We start from the raw sequence: 24,064 nt of genomic DNA, 5'->3' as shown, positions 1-24,064 counted from the left end.
TTAAAGTCAAAGTTTTAATAAATTTCGAAGATATTCTTTTAATCAAATTCAAAATACTTTTTATCGTGATGGCAATAAACTATATTAAGGAGGGTGAAATAGTTTTAGAATATATAAAATAAATTAATGATAAAATGACAGACTCAAATTTTGGTTTCTGTTTGTGAATAGTTGGTTTTTTAATAATTTATTTTTTATATGCATTGGTATTTTGTCTGCATGCATGTTTGTGTAAAGGTATCAGATCTTGGAGCTACAGACATTTGTTAGCTGCTATGTGGGTGCTGGGAATTGAACTTGGGTCCTCTGGAAGAGCAGTCAGTGTCCTCTTAACCACGGAGTCATCTTTCCAGCCCCGTGAATAATTCTTTTTCTATAAAGTTGACTTTTGAGTAAGAACTGTTGTGATTCAGTTTTATGTTGTAACTTTGTAGTCTTTGGAATTTTTAAAATCCCTTTATAATGTTTATTATAATATTTTTTCTCAAAAATATTCCAAAGAGTTGAGTGCAGATTAAATAATTCAATGAATTGTGAAAAGTCTGGTCTGCTTTAACTAGCCCAGTGTAGGTAGTGGTAGTCCAGAACCCCAGGGCAGTACCCCTCAGCCTTCAGTCTGTGCTGGGCTGCCGTGTTCCACGGCTGTTACAGACCTTCACGGCAACTGCTACTGGAGTGTTTCATGTTTTGTTTCTTCTACATTTTATAGCAATTTTTCTTTTCATATTTATTTAATACCAACTGTGCACAGTATGGCCTCATAGAAGTCAATGTGAAGAAGACAGATAGGCCTTTTACCTTCAGAGAACTTTCTAGTAGAGAGAAGAGAAATAATAAGCAGATAATTACAAAGGCCTTAAAAGTCCCAAGTATAATTTCTGTCTTGGCAAGAAAATCACAAAAATAAGGAAATATTTTGGGTTATAATATATTTTTCTTTTTGAAAAAAAATTTTTTTGGGCCTTTCTCTAGGGAAAGGTAAGCGATCTTATGGAAAACACATTGCTCTGTATGATGCCTGTATTTTTCTTCCTGGACCCTACACTTACGATGAATGACTTATAAAATAACAAGATTTTGATTCCACTTCCATTTATTTATCCCAGTTGGATCAGTAGTAAGGAGGTGATACACTACTTAGCACTAAAATTTAATGGAACTGCTAACAAATACTGCAAATGTAGAGGGTGTTGCTGTACAACAAGTTCTTGAATAAGTGAGGCCTTTTGCGCCTCAAGGTTTGTTTTTCTACAAATTAATTCAGCAATTATAAAATATCCAGGTATTCATTTATAACTGCGCATGTTGTTTAAATTGGTGATGATAATGTGTGAATAATAGCTGATATTTACTGAGTGACTGAGTTTTAGATAGGCACTGTGAGAAGTACTTTACAAACAATATCTGTGAAAAGAGCCTGGTGTAAGAGATAATACCAATTGACTTTCTTTCGCAAATGTGAAGCACTGTCATTTGACCAAGATCAGAAGTCTGAAAATTTAAGTAGTTGGTTTGAAGCCTTGCTCTCTGATCAGAGTTCACTCTCAGCAAAGTCTTGCAACTTCTCGGTATTCGTAATTGGTATTTGGTTTTTGTCTTTTTTCTTTTGAGAGTGTTTTTCTACTCTCTATATGTACCTTTTATTGACTTATTTTTACTTTTGTTCGTTTAGCCTATTTCCGAACTTATTTTTATGTTTAAATCAAGCCAAAACTTAAAATGTTTTGATATTTTTATAACCAATGTCCTGAATTTGATCCACTATATAGAGTGAGTATTAAAAGATACCATCCTAGTTGACATCAGTTGTTGCTACAGGCATCTCATACTACAGAAGTCGCCTTTTAAGACAAGCATTGTGGCTCATGCCTTTAATCCCACCACTTTGGGAGGCAAAGAAACGATGATCTCTGTGAGTTTGAGCCAGCTTGGTCTACATAGTGAGTTCCAGGGCAGTCACAACTGTTAAAACAAAAAGTACAAAAAGAAAAAAAAAGCCAAGAAGAAGAAAGAAAGCCATTTCTTCATCTCCTAAACAGAGATGGTCTGATGGTAGCTGGCCACAATAACCTAACCTCCTAAATTCCAGTTTCATTCTATAATTTTTAAGACCCGTTCTTTTCCTGTAACACTCATTGTCTAATATTCAAATGCTGTTTTTAAAATTAAAATGAATTTTTAGTAAATGACTCCTACCAATGTACATATCTTACATAGGAAGGTGATCCTTGACTAGATGTGGTTAAGCCTAACAGAATAAACAATTATAAATCCATACTGCATTAATACTACATTGGAGTCTCATGATACCTGAAACTAGTTCTAAGAAGATCCAGGGAAACAGAGAGGGAGGATAGAAGGGGATGAAAGGGAGACATTTCTATGGTAAAATTAAGCAAATATAATGAGAGGGAGAGAGGGATGCCCATGTGCAGAAGTGTGGTAAAGTATGAAGAAGGTGGGGAATTTAGGTAAAAAATGCATATTATTTTACAAGTATTTTGTAACTTTTTTGTGGGCTTATAACTGTTATTGAGAAAAAGACACGAGAATGCATAGGCATTCCCTATTGTTTGAGGTTTCCCTATAATACATTTTTCTATCTACACATAGCTGATAATTACACTTTTGTATCAAAGAAAAAATTTACATAAATGATGACTCTTTCCCACAAAATATGTGTTCAGAAATATGTATTTTTAAAATTTTAATTTTTGCTGGGTCCTGAGGGAGGTTGACTCCCAGTTTCCTGAGAAACCGCCACACTGATTTCCACAGTGGCTGCACAAGTTTGCATTCCCACCAACAATGGATGAGTGTTCCCCTCATTCCACATCCTCTCCAGCATAGGCTATCATTGGTGTTTTTGAGTTTGGCTATTCTGACAGGTGTAAGATGGACTCTCAAAGTTGTTTTGATTTGCATTTCCCTGATCGCTAAGGAGGTTGAGCATGACCTTAAGTGCCTTTTGGCCATTTGAAGTTCATCTGTTGTGAATTCTCTGTTCAGATCAGTACCCCATTTTTTAATTGGGTTAATTAGAGTTTTAGTGTCTAGTTTCTTGAGGTCTTTGTATATTTTGGAGATCAGACCTTTGTCTGATGAGGGGTTGGTGAAGATCTTCTCCCAGTCAGAAGGTAGCCTTTTTGTCTTACTGACAGTGTCCTTTGCTTTACAGAAGCTTCTCAGTTTCAGGAGGTCCCATTTATTCATTGTTTCTCTTATTGTCTGCGCTACTGGGGTTCTGCTTAGGAAGTGGTCTCCTGTGCCTATATCTTGTAGACTACTTCCCACTTTCTCTTCTATCAGGTTCAAAGTGGACAGATTAATGTTGATGTCTTTAATCCATTTGGACTTGAGTTTTGTGCATGGTGATAGATATGGATCTATTTTCATTCTTCTACAGGATGACATCCAGTTATGCCAGCACCATTTGTTAAAGATGCTATCCATCTTCCATTGTATACCTTTAGCTCCCTTGTCAAAAATCAGGTGTTCATAAGTTTGTGGGTTAATATCCGGGTCTTCTATTCGATTCCATAGGTCGACTTCTCTGTTGTTATGCCAATACCAAGCTGTTTTCAACACTGTTGCTCTGTAATAGAGTTTGAAGTCAGGGATAGTAATGCCTCCAGAAGTTCCTTTATTGTATAAGTTTGTTTTGACTATCCTGGGTTTTTGGGCTGGGGAGATGGCTCAGTGGTTAAGAGCACTACCTGCTCGTCTAAAGGTCCTGAGTTCAATTCCCAGCAACCACGTAGTAGCTTACAACCATCTGTAATGAGATCTGGTGCCCTCTTCTGGTGTGCAGGTATGCATGTAGGCAGAATACTGTATACATAATAAATAAATTTAAAAAAAATAAAATAAAATAAAAAAATATGATATTAAGTTGACATACTTTGAACTTTCCTTGAAAATATCTAGTATAGTCACATATCTAGATTTTTAGACTGTAATCCTGGTAGAAGCCATCTAATTCATACCTTCCATAATTTTTAGATGAACAGCCAATGTAGAGAGGGAAGCATTTTGTTGACAACTGTAAAAGCTGCTGTAGTCAAAATTCTGCTCTCCGGCTCCATTTTCCAATTGTGAGGGAAACAGACTTTCATCACATCACATTTTATTCGTCATTCATTCCAGTCTTCTTCTCTTTCCTCCTTGTTTCTTCCTATCCTTTTTGATAAACTGCTAATCATAATTTTAAAATAAATTAAATAGGGAGCTGATGTTGGGATGACGCTTAGGTGCCGGCTTGTGCTCTTGATTAAGGGTGTAACAGAAAAGATAGACTAGACTCCTTCAGATAGCTTTCAATTAGCACAGTTCTGGAGGAGTGTGGTCTGGATGCATTTCCTTCTTTCCTTTCCCGGGTTTTCTGCTGCCTCTTGCTTAGAATGTTGTTGCATATATCTATGTTCCATGATAAGGGAACGGATGATAATTTGGAAAATTTCATATTAAAAAATAAGGAGTATTCTATAAATTTAAGAAATTCATGATGCAGTTAGAAATATAACTAGGAGAGATAATGAAGTTTCTTTGAGATTTTTTAGAAAATTACACCCTCTTCTTATCTACATTTTCCTCCTGCTTTAGCATTCCTATTTGTGTGCTAATCAACATTCTTCCATAATTGTGTACTGCTGCTGGCTGTGTGCAGACATTTCCATAGAACCCTGTGACACCCGAGTCCACTCTAAATGCTGTCTCCTTCCTCAGGACTTACCCTTCCTTTACTCGCCAAGGTTAGGAATTAGGAGAAGGGGTCCTTTCTGTTTTTGTAAATTCTTCGACCTTCTCGAATAAAGTCAGATAAAGATGTTCCTTGTTCTGTGTGTCTTCTTATTCTTAGATCAAAATGCATGAAAGTGTCATAGAGTACTAGTACAGAGGCTGTGACAGTAGAATCACTAAGTTTGAAGCCACTCTGCGCTAGAGTAGAACCTAATCTCAAAAACCATAATATGTATTTTTGTATAGTTCCTTTTTATTTAGCCTTATTAAATATAGTAACAATAACATTTTGTAAATTACTATATTCCTTTTATTTCAACCTGTTTTGTATGTGTCTTGACTGGTGTGTGTGTGTGTATGTATACAAAATATATAAACAAATTTATACATGTTTAGTGAGAAATTAATACAGTATTCTAAGTACTTAGTCCTGATTATTATTATGCAACGAAATTTGGGTCTTTGTAGTATATGCATTGTACTTTTATTCTGTAATTACTGTCTTGTCAGTGTATCTAAAATAATCTAACATTTCTAATAAGAAGAAGCAATCTTGTATTGGAAAGTTGGCTCAGAGTGAACATACTCTTACAGCTGAGACCCTTGTGGAACCCGAAAAGAGTTTCTTGTCTTTAGTCCTTTAGTCTGGCTGTTAGCTGTTCATCTGTATATGTGAAATACAGGCGGGATGAACCTCTGACTGATGTTGTTGGCTGCCGGTAGTAAGAGTGTTCTAGAAAGAGCAGGGGATGGAGATGAGTAAGAGCTGACAGGGAATGACATTTCTTTGACTATATATTATTTTATATTCTTTTGACTCCTAGAAATACATTAATCCCTCATAGCATATACCATATATACATAAATATATGACATTTTTCTATCTGTCTGTCTATTTATCTACTTACCTGCTGTTGTGGTTTGAATGAAAGTGGCCCCCGTAGGTCCATTGGAAGTGGCACTATTCAGAGGTATGGCCTTTTGGAGTAGATGTGATTTTGTTGGAGGAAGTGTGTTACTGGGGGGGTAGGCTTTGTGATTTCCGATACTCAGTGTTTTGCTTTCTTCCTGCTGACTCAGACATTGAACTCTCAGCTCCCTCTCTAGTTCCATGTCTGCCTGCATGGCCAAACACTTCCTATCATAATAATAGTGGACTAAACCTCTGAAGTGTAAAGAAGCCCCAATGAAATGTTTCCTTATAAGAATTACTGTGATCATGCTGGCTCTTCACAACAATAGAAACCCTAAGACATCTGCCTACCTGAATAAGTCATGATGAACTATTCAGGAGAATCTTAATATGGTATAGAGTTGTGACTGAATAGTACATAATCATACGATTTAGTTTGAGTTTCTTTTGCTGTGTTGAACTACCATGAATAAGAACAACTTGGGGAGGAAAGGATTTCTTTCATTCACACTTCCATATAACAGTTCATCCTCTGAAGTGTATATGTGCCACACCTTCTTTATCCATTCTTCTATTGAGGGGCACCTAGGTTGTTTCCAGGTTCTGGCTATTACAAATAGTGCTGCTATGAATATAGTTGAACAAACGCTTTTGTAGTATGATTGGGTATCTCTTGGATATATTCCCAAGAGTGGAATTGCTGGGTCCTGAGGTAGGTTGACTCCCAGTTTCCTGAGAAACCGCCACACTGATTTCCAAAGTGGTTGCACAAGTTTGCATTCCCACCAACAATGGATGAGTGTTTCCATTACTCCACATCCTCTCCAGCATAGGCTTTCATTTGTGTTTTTGATTTTAGCCATTCTGACAGGTGTAAGATACACTTTAGAGTTCTACTCAGCAGTAAAAAACAATGACATCTTGAATTTTGCATGGAAATGAATGGAAATAGAAAACACTTTACTGAGTGAGGTAACCCAGACCCAAAACGAGGAATATGGTATGTACTCACTCATAGAATCAAGTGGATTCTAGTCATAAATAAAGGACATTGAGCCTATAATTTGTGGTCCTAGAGAAGCTAAATAAGAAGGTGAACCTAAAGAAAAACATATAGTTATCCTCCTGAATATTGGAAGTTGACAAAATTACTGGGCAGAGGTTGGGAACACGGGGGTGGGGGTGAGGTGGGGATAAGGGGAGATGGGGGGAGAGAAGGGAGAAGGGGAGGATGGGGAGAGCTTGAGGGAATGGGATGGTTGGGATGAAGGAGGGGTGGATGTGGGAGCAGGGAAGTATATATCTTAATTAAGGGAGCCATTTTAGGGTTGGCAAAAGACTTGACTCTAGAGGGGTTCCCAAGTGTCCAAGGAGATGTCCCCAGCTTGTTCCTCGAGCAGCAGAGGAAAGGGTGCCTGAACTGGCCTTGTCCTGTAACATGAGGGCCAGCTTGTTGTGGTTTCTGTCCCTGCCCAGTACCCCACAGCTGGCAAGTCCCACAGAATCAATCACACAGATCTCTATAAGATTATAAACTGATTGGCCCATTAGCTCAGGCTTCTTGTTAACTCTTATAGCTTATATTAACCCGTTATTCTGATCTATGTTAGCCATACGGCTCAGTACCTTTCTCAGCGTGGCAGCTCACATTTTGCCTCTTCAGTGATCCGTGCAGGAGTGGTAGAGGGAGTTTCCTGCTTCCCAGAATACTCCCAGTCTCTTTGCTCGACCCCTACTTCCTGTCTGGCTTTCCCACCTATACTGCCTGCCTGGCCAATCAGCGTTTTATTAAAATATGATTGACAGAATACAGACAATTCTCCCACACCGTTGTCCTATAGCCACACTGATGAATATCATGCACATTACCATAGAACCTTCATCTGGTGATGGATGGAGATAGAGACAGAGACCCACACTGGAGCACTGGACTGAACTCCTAAGGTCCTAATGAGGAGCAGAAGGAGGGAGAACATGAGCAAGGAAGTCAGGACCACGAGGTGTGCATTCACCCACTGAGATGGTGAGACAGATCTAATGGGAGATCACCAAGGCCAGTTGGAATGGGACTGATGGAGCATGTGATCAAACTGAACTCTCTGAATGTGGCTGATGGTGGAGGCTGTCTGAGAAGCCAAGGACAATGGTGCTGGGCTTTGATTCTACTGCATGGACGGGCTTTGTGGGAGCTTTGTCTGTTTGGATACTCACCTTCCTGGACCTAGGGGGAGAGGGGAGGACCTTGGACTTCCCATAGGGTAGGGAACCCTGACTGCTCTTTGACCTGGAGAACGAGGGGAGGGAGAGTAGGGGGATGGGAGGGGAGGGAAGTGTGAGGAGGAGAGGAGGTGGAAATTTTTAATAATAATAAAAAAAATTCATCCTCTGAAGCAGTGAGGGCAGGAACTCAAACAAGGCAAGAACCTGGAGGTAGGAGCTGCTACTGAGGCTGTGGAGGAATGCTGCTTACTAGCTCCCTTCTCATGGCTTGCTGGTGTTTCTTATAGCAACAAAGATCACCATCCCAGGGGTAGCATCACCTTCAATGGGTTAGACCCCCCATATCAATCACTAATTGAGAAAATATCTTACTGTCTGCCTCTGATTTTATGGAGACAAATTTTTTTCAATTGAAGTTCCTTCCTCTCATTTGACTCTAGCATGTGTGAATTTGCCATTAAAAACCAGCTAGAACACATACTAGATAGGTTGAAAGAAAAGGAATAAAAGTAATTTTAAAATGCTACTATATTTAATAAGGCTAAGTAAAAAGTAAAAAGTAACTATACAGAAATACATATTATAAAATGTGTTCATCTTTAAGCCATGTCTCTAAGAGATAATTGAGGTAATAATAACCATTGATAGGGTACAAACTCAGTTCTCAAATCCTAGTCTCTACGTGCCTTTGGTAAGAAACCAGATCTTTTTAGAGAATGGTTGGTTTCAGCGTTGGATCTGGAATGATCTTGGAGTATCTCCTAACGTTAAATGCAGAGTGTCCTGAAACAGACATGACCTGTGCAGAGGACACAGCAGTCTAAGGTAGTACAGTCATGGTAGGCACCCAAGGGACAAGATGTTATGGATATACAATTAATTAAATAGCCACATATATTTATCATGTGCATAAAATTAAACATATTCTTTATTTTCATCATGGCAAGGAGCATAGCAACCAGCAGGCAGGAATGTACTGGAGCAATAGCTGAGAATTCACATCTTGAGACAACAACCATGAGGCAGAGAGAGTCACAGAGAACTAAGTGGGAATGGCATGGGCTTTTAAAGCCGCAAAGCCCACCCATAATGACAAGCTTCCTTCAACAAGGCCACACTTCCTAGTTTTTAAACAATTCTACCAACTAGGAACCAAGCTTTCAAATAAGAGCATATGGGAGCCAGTGGTTCTCAACTTTTCTAATGCTATGACCCTTTAATACAATTACTTGTATGTTGTGGTGACCCCCAACCACATTTTGGTGCTATTTATAGTTGTAATTTTGCTGCTGTTATGAATTATAATGTAAATATATGATATGCAGGATAACTGATATGTGACCCCTGTGAAAGGGTCATTTGACCCTCAAAGAGCTCACGACCCATAGTCATATATATTTGAGGAAAAAGATAGCTCTTCCTTTTAGCATTCAGTGGAGGCAGGAGGATTACAATCAACCTTGGCTATATGCTGAGACTCTGTTCCACTTGCCTTTTCCGAAGAAAAGGTTTGTTGGAATATTTTCTAGAATATGGAATATTTTAAACACTTGTTAAATGTCCATTGTATGAATGGAAGAATATCATGTGTGCCTCAAAGTTTAAACATAGTATAGTTAGAAGGAAATCAGAGTTGAGAATTGTTTTAATACAATATATGTCTCTCTTTCAGGGCTTCTAATACATATGAACATTTTAAAACAAAATCAAATAAGATAACAATGAGTTACTTTACACATACCTTTTATGGCTTATTATGACTTGGTAACATAGAAATCATTTATAGGAAGGGTGTGGTGCCTGCCTTGAGGTTCAGAACACCGCAGGCTGAGGGCACCAGGATCTGCTTTGTGAGCCGATTCAGCGGAGCTTCATGCGCCTAGCAGGCACAGGCTCCAGACTGTTTGAAAGCCTACTGGGACATGTCATCATTGCTGGTTGCCTGATACACGACAGAAACTTGGCAGCAGGGTAGCTCTGAACAAGTGCAGGGTGTCACCAGGAATCAGGTCCCAACGAGTCCAGACTTCCTGTGATTCTAAATGCACTGTCCTGTCGAGTGATATCTTGTCTTACTGATAAACTGGTGACTCATCTGGCCGCAACAGGGGGAAGCTGGAGGCCTAGAAAATTGCCCCATCTCAAAGGGAAGTCTCTGACTGTCATTTGAAATGCTGAGAAACTGGTTTCGGAGGAGACTTTGGTCTCATTCTGCAAAATACTACTTCATGGCTCTCGTCCTCTCTTTAGTCACTTTATTTGTCATAAGAATTCATCAGAAACCTGAATTTGTTAGCATTAGATACTTGGAGCTTGCTGGAGATGATGTTAAAAGCAATATTAATTGCACCAAAGTTTTGCAGAGTGACCCAGATGAAATCCAGAAGGTGAAGCTTTAGTTACTAACAGTGAAATTCAGGAAGTGCCTGTGGTGGACATTGTATGACTATATAAACATGACCCGTGATTGTGCCTCTTTCACAAATGCACAGATATATTGTAGAGCCCCTTAGTAAAGAGGCTCTTTACCAAAGGCTTTCCAATTGCGTATTCCATAGTGGTTCATTGCAAGATTGAAATGCTTGACAGGCTCCAGAATTTCTATTGCATTCACGTGAACAGAAAAGCAGAGAGAGTCCTTTTTAGCCGCGGTGATGGGCCTTGCATCCTGCTTGAAGAATGTCTAGAAAATGAGAATATGTGCTAGAAAATGAGAATATCCAAAAGGTCATGGAGTGGGCACAGGACACATATAGCCCGGATGAGTACCTCTGGGCCACCATCCAAAGGATCCCTCAAGCCATAAGTATGACTTGTCCGACATGAATGCTGTCGCTAGGTTTGTCAAATGACAGTACTTTGAAGGCAGTGTTTCCAAAGATGTTCCTTACCCACTGTGCAGCGGAGTCCATGTGAGCTCCCTGTGCGTTTTCGGAGCTGGTGACTTGAGCTGGATATTTCGCAAACACCAATTCTTTGCCAGTAAGTTTGACACAGATGTTGACCCCTTTGCCATCCAGTGTTTGGATGAGCATCTGCGGCATAAAGCCCTGGAGACTTTAGAACACTGAGTGCTGTCAGGAGTCCTCAGGAGAATAAGGGTACACAGTGTTACCCTCATCTGCTTCCTTTGGCTCATTTGGGGTCCTCTTTGGGGTGATGACTTTTAAGTCTGTATCAGAGAAGTTGCATGAATTGTGTAGAATACAGTTACAAGAGAGGATGACACATTCCGCGTTCTAGAGTCAGTATGAGAGTGAGGGTGGCTGGAGGCTGGGGATTCTATGGACGGAGGGGACTCATCTGATTGGGAAAGAGGCCAGTGTTGAATCAGCCTCCCCAACTAATCAGTGAAACCAGGTACTTGAGCCAAAGGAGATTTGATTTGTGCCAAAATTCTTTTGAGAATTTTAAACATGATAATTTTCTTGACATGAATAAGTTTGTAGCAGCAACCAATCACAAAGACATGGTTTACCTTGTACAGTTTTTGGAATGGACATCCGTTTTACTCTTAAGTTTTCCTTGTAACTAATCTCCTTCCTGCTGTAACTCTGTGGGGGTGGTGCCTTTGTGTTGTCTCAGGGGGTTTAAAATATGCTCAGCATGAATATCTCTGTCTTCATTTTTGCTTATAACCATACATACATGTTTCAGAATACAGGGGGAATGGGTGATTTCTAGCTTACTGATTTCTGTGATTTTTTTAAGGCATTAGAGGATTCTGGAAGCCAGCTGGGTGTGGCCTGAGCCTGTGAAGCAGGAGGATTGTTTAAGCTCAAGTGATTACACATAGGTTTTTGTGGTTCTGACTCTCACCTCAAAGGAAGTTTTGTTTTCTCCCCATTTTAATATTATTTAGCTAAATCTAAACTGTTCGACCAGAATTCTGATTAATCACCTTGTCATTTACATTAGATTTTAAACAGGAATCAACACCGTGTACTTTTATTTCTAAAATGTAGTCCACTTTAATAATCCATGAGAAAATCATATCAGACAACTTTAAGGCATTCAACTGAGAAAGTATGTTTTCTGCCTCAAAGCTATAGTAGATTTTTCTTTTAATGGCAGCTCTTGTCATAAGGCGGGGATTGCCAGATAAGCTGGGTTTTGTTTTGGACCAATAGAAACACATTTGCTGTGAAGCTGCAGCGCCCAGGGTGACACAGCGTGGGCGTCGTGTGCCCCGGATATGGATTCCCGTTTCTTTCTTTAGTTTGTACCCAGGCTTTGTCGAATGCCTCTTTATGGGGAAAGACTTTTTTACCAATGGGACAGGGCATCTTTTCGATCTAAAATCAGGTATACCTGGTGACGTAAAATTTGTGTAAACAGTTGTGCCTTAAGCAGTTTTTCTGTTTCTGTTTTGAAAACTCAAGGTTAAAGCAGTGGTCCCGTGACCCCGCACCAACCCTGATCTGAAGTCGCCAGCCATTGATACATACAGCCCCATTTGCTTTGTATCGAATGAACTCTTGAACTTTGCAAATAATTACATTTTTTAAAAAAAATTACAAGTAATTTTTTGAGAATCAAGTATTTTGATTTCATGTAAACACTCTGTATCGTACGTAGTGCAGCTGCATTTAGTTTAGAGTTAAATGGTAAGTTTGAGGGTCTCTTTTTTTCCCCACTGTCGGAGTAAGACTAGGATTCTAGGGTTCCAGAGCCCCACACAATTTTCTGTGAAGTCTCCACATTTCGTGATACTTCCCTGCCCCAGCATTGCGCCTGCTGAGCTCTGTCTGATGTTGCAGTGTCCCAGTGGCCCATGCAGGGCTCCCGCAGTGTCTGGTCATTGGTACTCAATGAATTTTGTTTTTTAAATTTTACAAAATTAAAGCAAAAGAAATTCATACAGCGGGGATAAATAATTCGAAGAACTAAAAAGGAAACTTGGAAATGACACTGTAAGACATTCCAGGAGAGCCAATGCCAGTTAATCTTATTTAAGTCATTTAAGTAAACACTAATTTTAATGCAATCATTAAGGTCTTTTATAGAAAACTTTTAATAATCACATTTACAAATAAAATAGAATTCTAGTTAAGTCAGTCAAAATTTATGTGCCATTTGTTAAAAGTAAGTTAATTTAAAAACATTATTTTATATGCAACTGCCTAGGTTCTTTGAAGCCTGAGGTAAAAAAAAAAAAAATCAACAAACTTCTTTGCCTTGAACACCGTGAACATTATTTTATCTAAACATGTGTTTATTTACTCATCTGGTAGGGTTCATTGAGGTAAATTTATTTCCTCTTCATGTGATTTGTGTTGAAAGAGGCTGTTTTAGTAGTTCATATGTAGAATTGATGGATCTGGATGTTTTTGCTATTTAAAAACCATCATTATGAAGTGTAAAATGCAAGACTACGTATAGTTTTACTTTTTTGAATGAATCAATCGTATCACAATTTAAATCAGTCATTCAGAAACCAAAAAAAAAAAAAGGGAAGAAATCATTTCTACACCCACTGTAAGGTTTCAGACATTCCTATCTCATTGCAGAACTACCACACAGTTCATGCTATTTTAAAACAGGCCTAGAGTATTAGGTATTCAAGAGTTATTTGTGTTTTCTTTAAATGTTTACGAAAGAAGCCCTAAGGTCATGGTGTTTGATGTCTTCATAAAAACTCACAGGAACAGATTCCTGGCATATATTTTAATATTTCCTCAGATGCCCAGATTTCTGTTTTAAGATTCTTTAGGCTTACCTTCACGATGCATTAGCTGCTATATTCGATGAATAGCCACATTTTCAGTAGAACCTGACATAGTTTCTCCTTTGAACAGCACACTTGTTTTAGAAATTAAGAATTCTAAAATGGGTCATCAGGGCTGTGTTCCTTCTGGAGAACCATCTTAATGTGTCTAAACCATTAAAACAGATTTTTGTAGGTTGGGCGACTTAAATAACAATTCATTTCTATAGTTCTGGAGGCTTTAGAGTTGAGTACCAACATGTTTGTATTTCTGAGATGGAAAGAGTTCACTGGTGTCTTTTTATAAGGGTAGTCTTTGTGATAAGACTTTTGATAAAGGCTTTTAAGTCAAACATACCTAGGCTTGAATCTTGACTTGATGTGTGTTACTGACAGAGTACTTAGTTCTTAGTTATTTTTAAGTCCTGTTTCATCTTTAGCCCCCTTGGCTTCTGATACATTTCCTTTCATTAGTAAAACAGAGGTAGTATTTCTCTCAGTTAAATGTCAAATGTCAAGGATTACATTGCTTATTTAGTGCTGGGCACAGAGAAAGGTGTTAAATTACATTAATACAACATGTACAGTAAAGCCAGATCCAGTGATGTAGACCTGTTCCTCTAGTACTTGGGAGACGAATGCAGAACGTTGTGAATGGTCGTGTGGACTGAGCTGCACAGCAGGATTCAGGAGTTGTCGCCACATCAAAACAACCTCCATCCCTCAAGTAGAATGAATATATTATAATGAACACATTATAATATATAATGAATATATAATAATGAAATTGGATATTTTATGGAGATATCCTCTGTATGAAATGAAATTTATGTATTAAAGAGTACTGCTTGTTAACTTTGTATACATCTAAACCATGAAACCATCACCACAATCTAAAGGTTTCTTCCGGCCCTTTTGTGATTTTTCCCATCTACCTAATCCCCAGGAAACTATTGATCTCTTGTCATTGTAGATTAACTTACATTTTCTAGAATTTCCTATAAATGGATTTACCCAGTTTGTACTCTGGTTTTCTTTTTCTTGGCTTCTTTCACAGCACAATTATGTTAAAGTCCATCTATGTTGTTCCACAGATTGACAGTTCATTTTTTTTATTCTTAAATAGTATTCTAGCATGTGAGTATGTTAGAATTTGTACTTTCATTTTAATTAATGATGACTCACTATTTCCAGTGTTTTGATTTTATAAATACAGGTGACTGAAATTTTATGTTGCTGTCTTTGTGTAAATATATTCCTTGTTTCTAGTAAGGTCACAGTTATAGAATAGCTGGATCATGTAACAGGTTGATTAAAACATGTTTTTTTTTGTTGTTTATTTTTGAGATTGTAAGTACATTTCACCTCTTCCTTTTCTTCCTCCAAACTGTCCCATATACCCTTCTCCTTTCTCCTTCAGATTCATGACCTGTTTCTTTCCTTTGAAAACTTGCATAGCACCTTCTAGTACTGTGAGGGCTAGAAAATTTCATCCAGATACTTCATTTATATCATTTCCCTTCCCTCTTTACTCTTTCCAGTTCCTTCCATGCCGTCTCATTCATATTTATAAATTTTAAATACAGGCTTCTGGGTTCATTGAGTGTTTCTTGTGATTATGTGCTTATGGCTTGCCTCTTGGGATTCTTTCAAAGGTCTTATCCTTGAACTGAGAGAAACGGATTCCCCTTCTTTAAGCAGCCATTAATTTTACCTATAGATTTTCATATAGGAAAAATTTACCTATTCACATCGGCATACCAATTGGTATTGTAGTTCCTCAGGCCTTGTATAGGCTACCATATTGTTGATAGTAATGTATTCAGTTTCATAATAGGCATCCTAATCCTCTGATTCTTACATTCTTTTCTGCCTTGTCTTCTGTGATGTTCTCTGAGCCTTAAGCAGAGGTCTTAGTACTGGATACCTCTCCAATTTCTCTCTGTGTTTGACCAGTTGTAGCTTTCTGTAATGATCTCTGTTTGCTCTAAAAAGAAGTTTCTTTGATGAGGTGAGAGAGCTACATTTATCTGTGGGTTCAGATAAATATTTGTATGAACCTTGAAATTATATTGGTTTGAAGAACAACTGTAGTAAAATCTCCTGTAGGTTCCATGTTCTCTCCAGCCATGGGTTGTGGACTAGATTTAGAGTACTCCACGTATGATTAACTCCTATTGAAGGGGCCTTTAGTCAAGTTGGACATTACTTGGTTACCCTCAGGATATAAGTGCCACTATTGCACCTTTCTTGATATCTTGGGGTTCTTGTCATTGTTGTGGTTTATAAGAATTATAGTGAGACTACCATGGAGAAGAAATGCCTGTAATTTTCTCTACTTTTTAATATGGTTTATTCTCAGTGCATTTACTGTATACATTCTCTAGAATGATTTTCCTGTGTATATTTTTAAAAATTTTCCTTTTGGTGAATATAGCTGATTTTATGGAAATGGAATCTTGTATTTCAGGGGTCCTGTCAATCTTATATTCCAGGGATGTAATGTTTTTTGATGTGTTTGTTATCTTTTTATATAGAATTGTATTGGTTAAGTAATTCTGCAGGTAGTGTCTGTCCATTATAAGGTATTCATTTACAGCTTTTTTCATAGATCATCTGTCATGTTTTGGTATTACGATAATGTTAACCTAATGGAATGGGCTTAAAAGTATTCTTCCTCATTAAAATATAATTGGTGTGATGGCGATATTTTCTCTTTTGTTTTATAATCAAATAACTCAGCTCATGTGAACCTTCAGGTTTCTTCTATGAATAGGTTTTATGTATGTGTGGGCTGTGTGTATATTTGTGTGCACATGAAGAACATGTCCATATGCATGTATTTGTGGGTACTGATGCATGTCCGTATGTGTGCGTGCATTTGGAAGGCAGAATACAACCTTGGATGTACTGTTTCTCAGGAGCTGTCTGTGTTATTTTTGAAGTAAGCTCTTTCATTGCCCTGGACCACAATAATTAGCCTGGCCAGTGAGCCACCCCAGTGCTGAGATTACAAGTGCGTGCTTCTACTCCCAGATTATTTTTAAAAAAGTATGTTCTAGGGATTTTATTTAGATCCTCAATCTTAAGTCACAAAGATCTTATTAATTGAACTATCTCCCTTGTCCTGTCTTAAGTTGAATTTTAAATTTCAAATTTAGTTTTAAAAATATATATTATTCTACTGGGACTGGAGAGTTTTGCTCAGTGGTTAAGAGCTTTGATTGATCTTGCCTAGGACCTGCCAACACCCACATGGTGGCTCAAAACTATCACTCTGTCTGTAACTCTGATTCCAGGATATCTAGCTTCCTTTTTGAAAACTGCATACACTGGAAACATATTTGTTGCACATACATATTTACAGATAAAATACTCTTATATATAATATAAAATATGATAGATTAAACTAAAAGTTTTAATATGGTATTCTTCTGCTTATCTTTGTAATTGAGTTTAGTAGGCTCAAGTTGTCAGCAGTCATTCTTTTTTACACTTTTAATGTTTGTAAATTGTGTAGTGGGTTCGTCCTATGAATTTAGCCCTAAAGTATAGGTTTATCAGTGTTCCACATATTCTAATTGGTTTTGCTCTTCCATTTTTTCTCCACATTCTTCTTCCTTCTCTTTCTTATATCTCCTCCTTTTTTATTTTTATTTTTCCATTTTTTTTACAGGGTCTCACTATGTAGTCAGAACTTGTCTTGAATTCACAATATTTCTACCACAACCACCCAAGGGCTAGGACTACATACAGCATTGGGCAAATATATCTAGCCTGTATTTTCTTTTTTTAAATATTATTATGTTTTTAAAAGATGTATTTATTTTTATTTAATGTGCATTGGCGTTTTGTCTGTGTGTGTGTGTGTGTGCCAGATTCTCTGAACTGGAGTTACAGACAATTGTGAGCTGCCATGTGGGTGCTGGAAATTGAACCAGGTCCTCTGGTAGCCTCTTAACCACTGAGCCATCTCTTTGTTCCTACCCTGTATTTTCATTTTCATTCAGTTCAAAATACTTTCCCTTTTTGTTCTTTGATCAATGGTTATCTGAAATAGTTTGCAAGTATTTGGAGATTCTCTAAAGAATGTTGGATTAGTGGTTTGTCATTTACTTTCATGTTGAAAACATACTTTATATCTTTTAACTTGTTAAATTTTATTTGATGACCGCAAATGCAGTCTATCTTAGTAACTATTCTAATTTTATCTAAAAAAAGCATTTATTCTGCTCTTGTTTCTCCAGTATTTTGTGATGTCCATGAGAGGTACACTTAGATTCATCTGGAAGATGGTGTTCAAGTCTCTTTCGTTTTCTGTCTTTCTCTCCGGTCAATTATTAAGAGAGAGGCATTGAATTATTGCAGTTCTCCCTCTGGCCTTGAGTAGTTTCCTATAGATACTCAATTATTAGTAATCTGGAAATACTTCCTTCTAGTCTCTGGTATCCTTTATGGGGCTTTCTTCTTTTTGGTGATTTACCATCTTCTCTTGCTTACCACTTTTATCCATCCCTTCGAGCCTAAAGGTGCTGGCATTTGCTGGTTCCTTTCTCCATATTGCAGGCTAGAAATTGTACATGCAGTGAGCTGAGGGAATTCCAAGACATACCTTGGTTTCTGTCATTCAGGTCCTTCTTCCTTTTGTAGTTTTAAGTTTCTTGGAAATGTTTGTTTCATTTGTTTTAACTAGGGATCATTGCACTAGTGATTTTATTTTATTTTTTTATTTCTGGAGTGTATCATAATTTCACCCTCTTGACTAAATTGTTAATTCTTCACTTAATTATTTTAGCAGAAGTTATGGGTTATAAGGCATGTCTGATATGATAATCATATAGTGCCCAGCTATGCTACGTTTTTTTAAACAATCAAAACAAGAAACCCAATTAATATATAGTTTTAAATATATTTACAAATTTTGTGACCCTATTCCCCATGCTAGGATGCCTTGCCCAGACTTGATTCAGGGCCAGAGCTTGGTCCTCCCTCAACTTATATGTCATGCTTCGTTGACTCCCATGGGAGGCCTGCCCCTTTCTGAACAGAGATGGAGGAGTAGTAGATGGGAGGTGATGAGGGAGGAGAAACTGTTCAGTATTTAAAGCAAATGAAAAATTTTAATTGAAAAAATGTATTTAGAAAATAATTTAAAGTTCTTTATTTCTTTATGATTAGAACACTGTCTTATTGATGACTTTGGCATAGAGCGTGATTGCTAGGTTCTGGCGTTATACAACTATTAAGTTTTGAAAATAAACTATTTTAATTAGTAATTTTTGCTATTTGGAAATATATATTGCCCCTGTTTCTTTTAATTACTGTTTTATATGTCACATGTTATAGTCCACAATTGTTGGACTGAAGATGTAGGTGGAATCTGTGTGTCATGTACTAGAGAGAGAATTCTGTAACAGCTGGTGTTGCAGAAATTAGAGAAAGAAAGTAGTAGCAGCCTACTGCAGTGCTTTAGGGCATATTTTAATCTAGCCATCATTAGAAAGTTATTGCAGAGAGAAAACTCTGAGATCAGAACAGCTTTTCGTTCTATATAATCTACGTTGATAGCCTATTATAACAAATAGCTTTGATGACAGTCCATGATTGCTGAAAACCTTTTGGAACTGTACTTGTGTAGGTTGCCTACCACATTCTTTCCCTCATGATCATCTTCCCCAAAATATCTTGCCTCAGTAGTACCCTGGTTAGAAGCTGTGGAAAACCCTGCTCGTTTTAAGGTCTCACACCACCTGCTTTGCATTCAGCTTTCTGTGCGTCTTTAACCACAACAGGCACTTGGCACATGCTGTGTTGTAGTTTCTTTTTTCTCACATACTTTAAGGCATTGTAGAACACATGACTATAACTTATGTATATATTCCTAGACCCTGGATTATTACTTGGCATATGTTACTGAGTCTTTTATATGTGACACCTGTGAAGGAAAGAGCAGATGTGGCAGCTTCTATGGATATTTTCTCTTGTGATTTTACTTTTTCTCTTTATTTGTATTTTGTTTCCTAGCAGGGTGGGATGTATCCTAAATTTGCTTTGGAATGCAGAAATGAACTCTCTACCCAGAAGTGAGAATTATTGCTTTCAAAATATTTGTATTGCCTTTACATGTTACTTGTTGACCAGCCATGCACTGGCAGATCAAAATGATTATGGAGGCAATGCTCATTCAGTGCCACTGCTGATGGGCTTGTCCTGCATATTGAGTCTGCTGTTCAATTTACTTGCTTTTATAAAGACCCGACTCCCTCAATTTTCCTCTAGAAACTAAAAACGCACATCTTATATCCATTTCTTTTCTAAAAGTTTCTCTTTTGTAGACAATCATGGTTTCTATTAATTTATCTAAACTTAATTTTAGTTAGGTTATATTTCCTTAAATATATCTAGGTTCAAATATGAACAATTAAATAACTTTATTCAAACTTTATTTTTTAAATGAATATTTAAATAACATTTCAAATGTTTTTTAAATGAGTAATGTGTTAAATTTATTTATTTGATAGTTTTTAAAGTTTGTGAGGACTTACCCTGCTCCAACCCTCTTTATCCTCTGAAATTTTGGAGTGAAGTAATCATCTTTTTATGAATGGCATTTATGTTTTTTAATATGCTTTGTTTCTTTTGCATTTACATGAATGTATGTGCATGCTTGTATATGTAGAATCTAGAGTAGATATTATATGTCTTCCTTAAGTGCTTACAACTTTTAAATTTTTTTTTTTTAATTTTGGAGAAGCCTTTTTATAGAACTTGGCGCTCGCTCTTTGGCTGTGCTATCTGGCCAGCAAGCCTCGATAGCCTTTTGTTTCTGCCTTCTCAGCACTGGGATCAGAGGCACACACTGGCTTCATCAGCTTTTTCTGTGGGTTTGTGTATCAAAACTTGGGTTTCTTATGTTTGCTTAGCAAGCATTTTACCTAGTGAGCCATCTCTGTAGCCCACTTCCTTCTGCCTTCGTCTTTGAAGCTTCCTTCCCTGTTGTCATCAGAGTACACTAAATACCAGTGATTTTCACCGATGTCTCTGTGGTTGAATATGGAAGTTCATGTGCAGGCATGCACACACTTGTCTTGTGACCTGCCCTACATCTCTAGACTTTTACATGGTTTGTTTACTATTGTTTTTTCTGTGCATTGTTTTCATCCCCCATCACAAAATTGTCTTTCTAGGGAAGAGACCTACAGTACCCTGAAAATGAGGTTTTATGCACTGTTCCCTTTTATATGGACATGTTTTGTGAAGGCACTTGGCTTTATTGAACCAGTACTTTCATGTTTACTTTCACCTCTACAACAGGTGCAAAATTCTGAGCTTTTGAAAAGTTAAATTATAGTAATAGTTTTTCTTGCATCATTTTAATTTGCTATACTTGGTGCTTCTATGAAAAGATGAATACTGAAATTAAGATTAGTTTTATCTTTGCTGAGTTACCTTTTTGTACTTTTTAAAAAGATTTTAACATATATTTTAGGCTATTTTCTTATTTGTTTATAAGTTGCCGCTACTTTTTGTTCTTTTTACAAACATTCAGAATTTTTTCATAACTGGAAAACAAAAGGGAAGAACTGTAAGTTTTGATAAAACTTGATGAATTTTATTACAAATGTTTGATAATAAAAGTCAGCGTGAATTCAAGGACTTAAAATACCGTACGATAGACAACATGAGGACAGAGGTAATGTGACTGTTCTGTCAAGTCACTGCGTAAAATATTTTATGGACTGAAAAGCTACTTCTTTTTATTTTTTAGAGCTCTTTTCTTTTGCTTGACTTTTACATAGTGAAATCACTTGTGATGTATTTAATTTGAGATACACAGTGCAGTCTTTATTTGTAAAATCCCATTTCCTGGTAGCTTTTTTGGATTTTCAGTCTTTGAAATAGTATCTTTTGTGAAATGTTATGATGATTGTTTACCTACTAATTGGGAGGATTTTTAAAATTAAAATATTGCAAGGATTTCAGCAAGTTTTTACTTGTATGCTGTCCTTGTAATAGGAGTGTTTTAAGTATCCATTTCAAAGAAGAAATCAGAGATGGAAAGGATTTATGTGCTTCATATGCCTGTTTTAGAAAGTATTGCTCTTCTAGAATAAGGTCAAGATGGGTCTCTGATCAGTATCAGAAAAGAAGGGAATCTATTTTCAAACTTTTTTAGAATTCAATTGTTTTTGAGAGCACAATATCTGTGGTGTATCGATTGCCAGGGTCTCGTAGTTAGTCAAAGGCTATCTCCTTTGACTCACCCCTTAGCATGGTGTCATCCTCCTTGTTGTGATAGATTGTTACAATCTCAGGCAGTGTAATTACACACTAGCCAAGTGGGTCATTTATTTCTTTACCTTCACCATTTACCAAAAATCTCCTTTATCTTTGGGAGCCAGATCTTTCTTTTGCAGTAAAAGCAAAATAATGGCACATAAAACATGAGATGTAAGAACAAAACACATTAAAATTATGAAGAGAATAACTTTTAAATAAGCCAACTGCTACATGTATGTAAAACACTCTGTGTCTGGCAGATGCTCATGTTGTTTATTGTTTCTATCAATGTCAGTGTGTGGGTTTTTAATATTTTAGGGAAATGAAATATAGAGATGCGTTGCCTTGCTTTGTTACTTGCAATTCTAATTTTCTTTAAATATGTTAAAAATAACCTTAGCTTTCAGAGACAATTTAACAATGGTTTCATGAATGAACTCTTTAACTTTTCTTATAAACAGCATATTAGATAGACTAACATATCAGAGATTATATAAGCCTAATGATTTTCATCTTTAATCCATGTTCATTGAGAGCTTAACTTTTTCCTATACTCTAAGATATTTTTGATGGTTTTTAATTTTATAGATAAACACAATGTTTAAGACTTCTACATGTAATTAATGATATATATATACTACAAAAAGTATGATACATAGAAATCATTACTAAATTGTTATGTTTTCTTATATGATATAGAAACATCTACAATTTTTAATGATTGCTTCACTGCCTTTTTGGCTAATATACTAACCCTTGGCTTGTATCTGTTTTTATCAAGTTAGTGAAAATTTTAATGATAGTTTCAATTGTACATGTTTATGGTAAATCATATGATACCTTAATACCTGAGTATAGACCTGATGATCAAATCAGGGTAATTAGTGTTTCTTTCTTCTAAAACTTTAGAAAATACTTCAATTAACAAGTAATAATTTTATATATGTAGTATTTGTAAAGTGTGGCATTTCAATACATGTTTGTAATATGTACTGATCAACCTAAGGGAATAAACATTTCTATTTTTCTCGTTTAGGAGCTTTGTACTTTCTGTTATTTATCAAATCTATAATAGATTGTTGTGAATTATACTGTCCTATTGTGCTTTAGAAAACTATTGTTGCTTCTTGATTTGTTCATAATTGCTAATTATGAAGAACAATACATTTTGTTTTCTTTAAAGGTATAGCTTAAATTTAAAGTCTACTTCATCTGAAAAAGAAGCAAATCTTTTTTTGCTGCATGTGGAATCTGTTCTCTGGACTATTGCCTGGTTTTTCTTGATTTTGCTTATTTGTTAATGCTATTCTGTCTATCTATGCTTACTTCTGTATTTTTTCTTCCCTATTTCTACTTTTTGTTGCAAGTTTAAGGTAAGTAGACATTGTTCCTCTAAGTCTGAGTATTTGCATCCAGTGAGCTCTTACACAGCACTGTAGTAGGCACCATTCATTAGTCTTATGTGACACATAACTGACATTTTATATATTTGACACATTCTTATAAAGCTACCAATACCTAAACTATTTCTAATCATCATACTTTCAAAGTTTGTTATGTATGATTCTTATTTCTATATTCAGTCAGTTCTTGTCATAATTGTTGCCTTAGTGTTTGCAGCATTGTACCAAACATTGTGTAGTTAATACAAGTAAAATATACCAAGTCCCTACCTTCTTGACTCTTCTGTTTTAGTATAACATTCTAATGCTCATTAAACATTCACCCATACTTAGTTCAATTCAAGTACCTTCTGCACCTAATGGGATTTTATGTAAATAAGTGATGTTAGCTATATTTCCTTAAAAGTTATTTTATATTGTTTAATAATTTTGTACATGTCTGTGATATGCTTTGATCAAGCCCACTCACCATTCCTTCCCCTTCAGTTCCTTATCTTCCCCAACATTAGTCCTTCCCAATCTCATGTTTGTTTGTTTGTTTTTTAACCCACTGAATTCCCTTATTGCTGCCTTCATATGCATGAGTGTTAGGACCATCTACTGGAGTATAAGTAGCCTCTTGAGGCCTGTGACTTAAAGAAAACTTAACTCTTTAATCAGTTGCTAATAGCTCTTCAGTTCAGTTGCTAATAGCTCTTCATCTGCAAGTGAAACTTCATGACCACCTTGTTCTTACATGCTGGAACCTTGAATGGCTTGATCCCACACAGGTCCTGTATGTGCTGTGAGTTCATATGTGCA

At 36.6% G+C, this 24,064-nt stretch overlaps 1 protein-coding gene and 1 pseudogene across 5 annotated transcripts in view; both read left to right on the top strand.

The window, feature by feature from the left end:
* The window catches only part of Lrba (LPS responsive beige-like anchor protein), a 504,118-nt gene that overhangs the window by 199,254 nt on the left and 280,800 nt on the right, over positions 1-24,064 (top strand). The window lies entirely within an intron of this gene.
* Positions 10,045-10,560, top strand: LOC148118765 (beta-1,3-galactosyl-O-glycosyl-glycoprotein beta-1,6-N-acetylglucosaminyltransferase-like; annotated as a pseudogene).

The sequence above is a fragment of the Myodes glareolus genome, chromosome 20 (genome assembly GCF_982192425.1).
Source record: "Myodes glareolus chromosome 20, mMyoGla1.1, whole genome shotgun sequence".
NCBI lineage: Eukaryota > Metazoa > Chordata > Mammalia > Rodentia > Cricetidae > Myodes > Myodes glareolus.
Note: the sequence above shows the minus strand (reverse complement) of the source record. Positions and strands in the feature narration are given on the sequence as shown.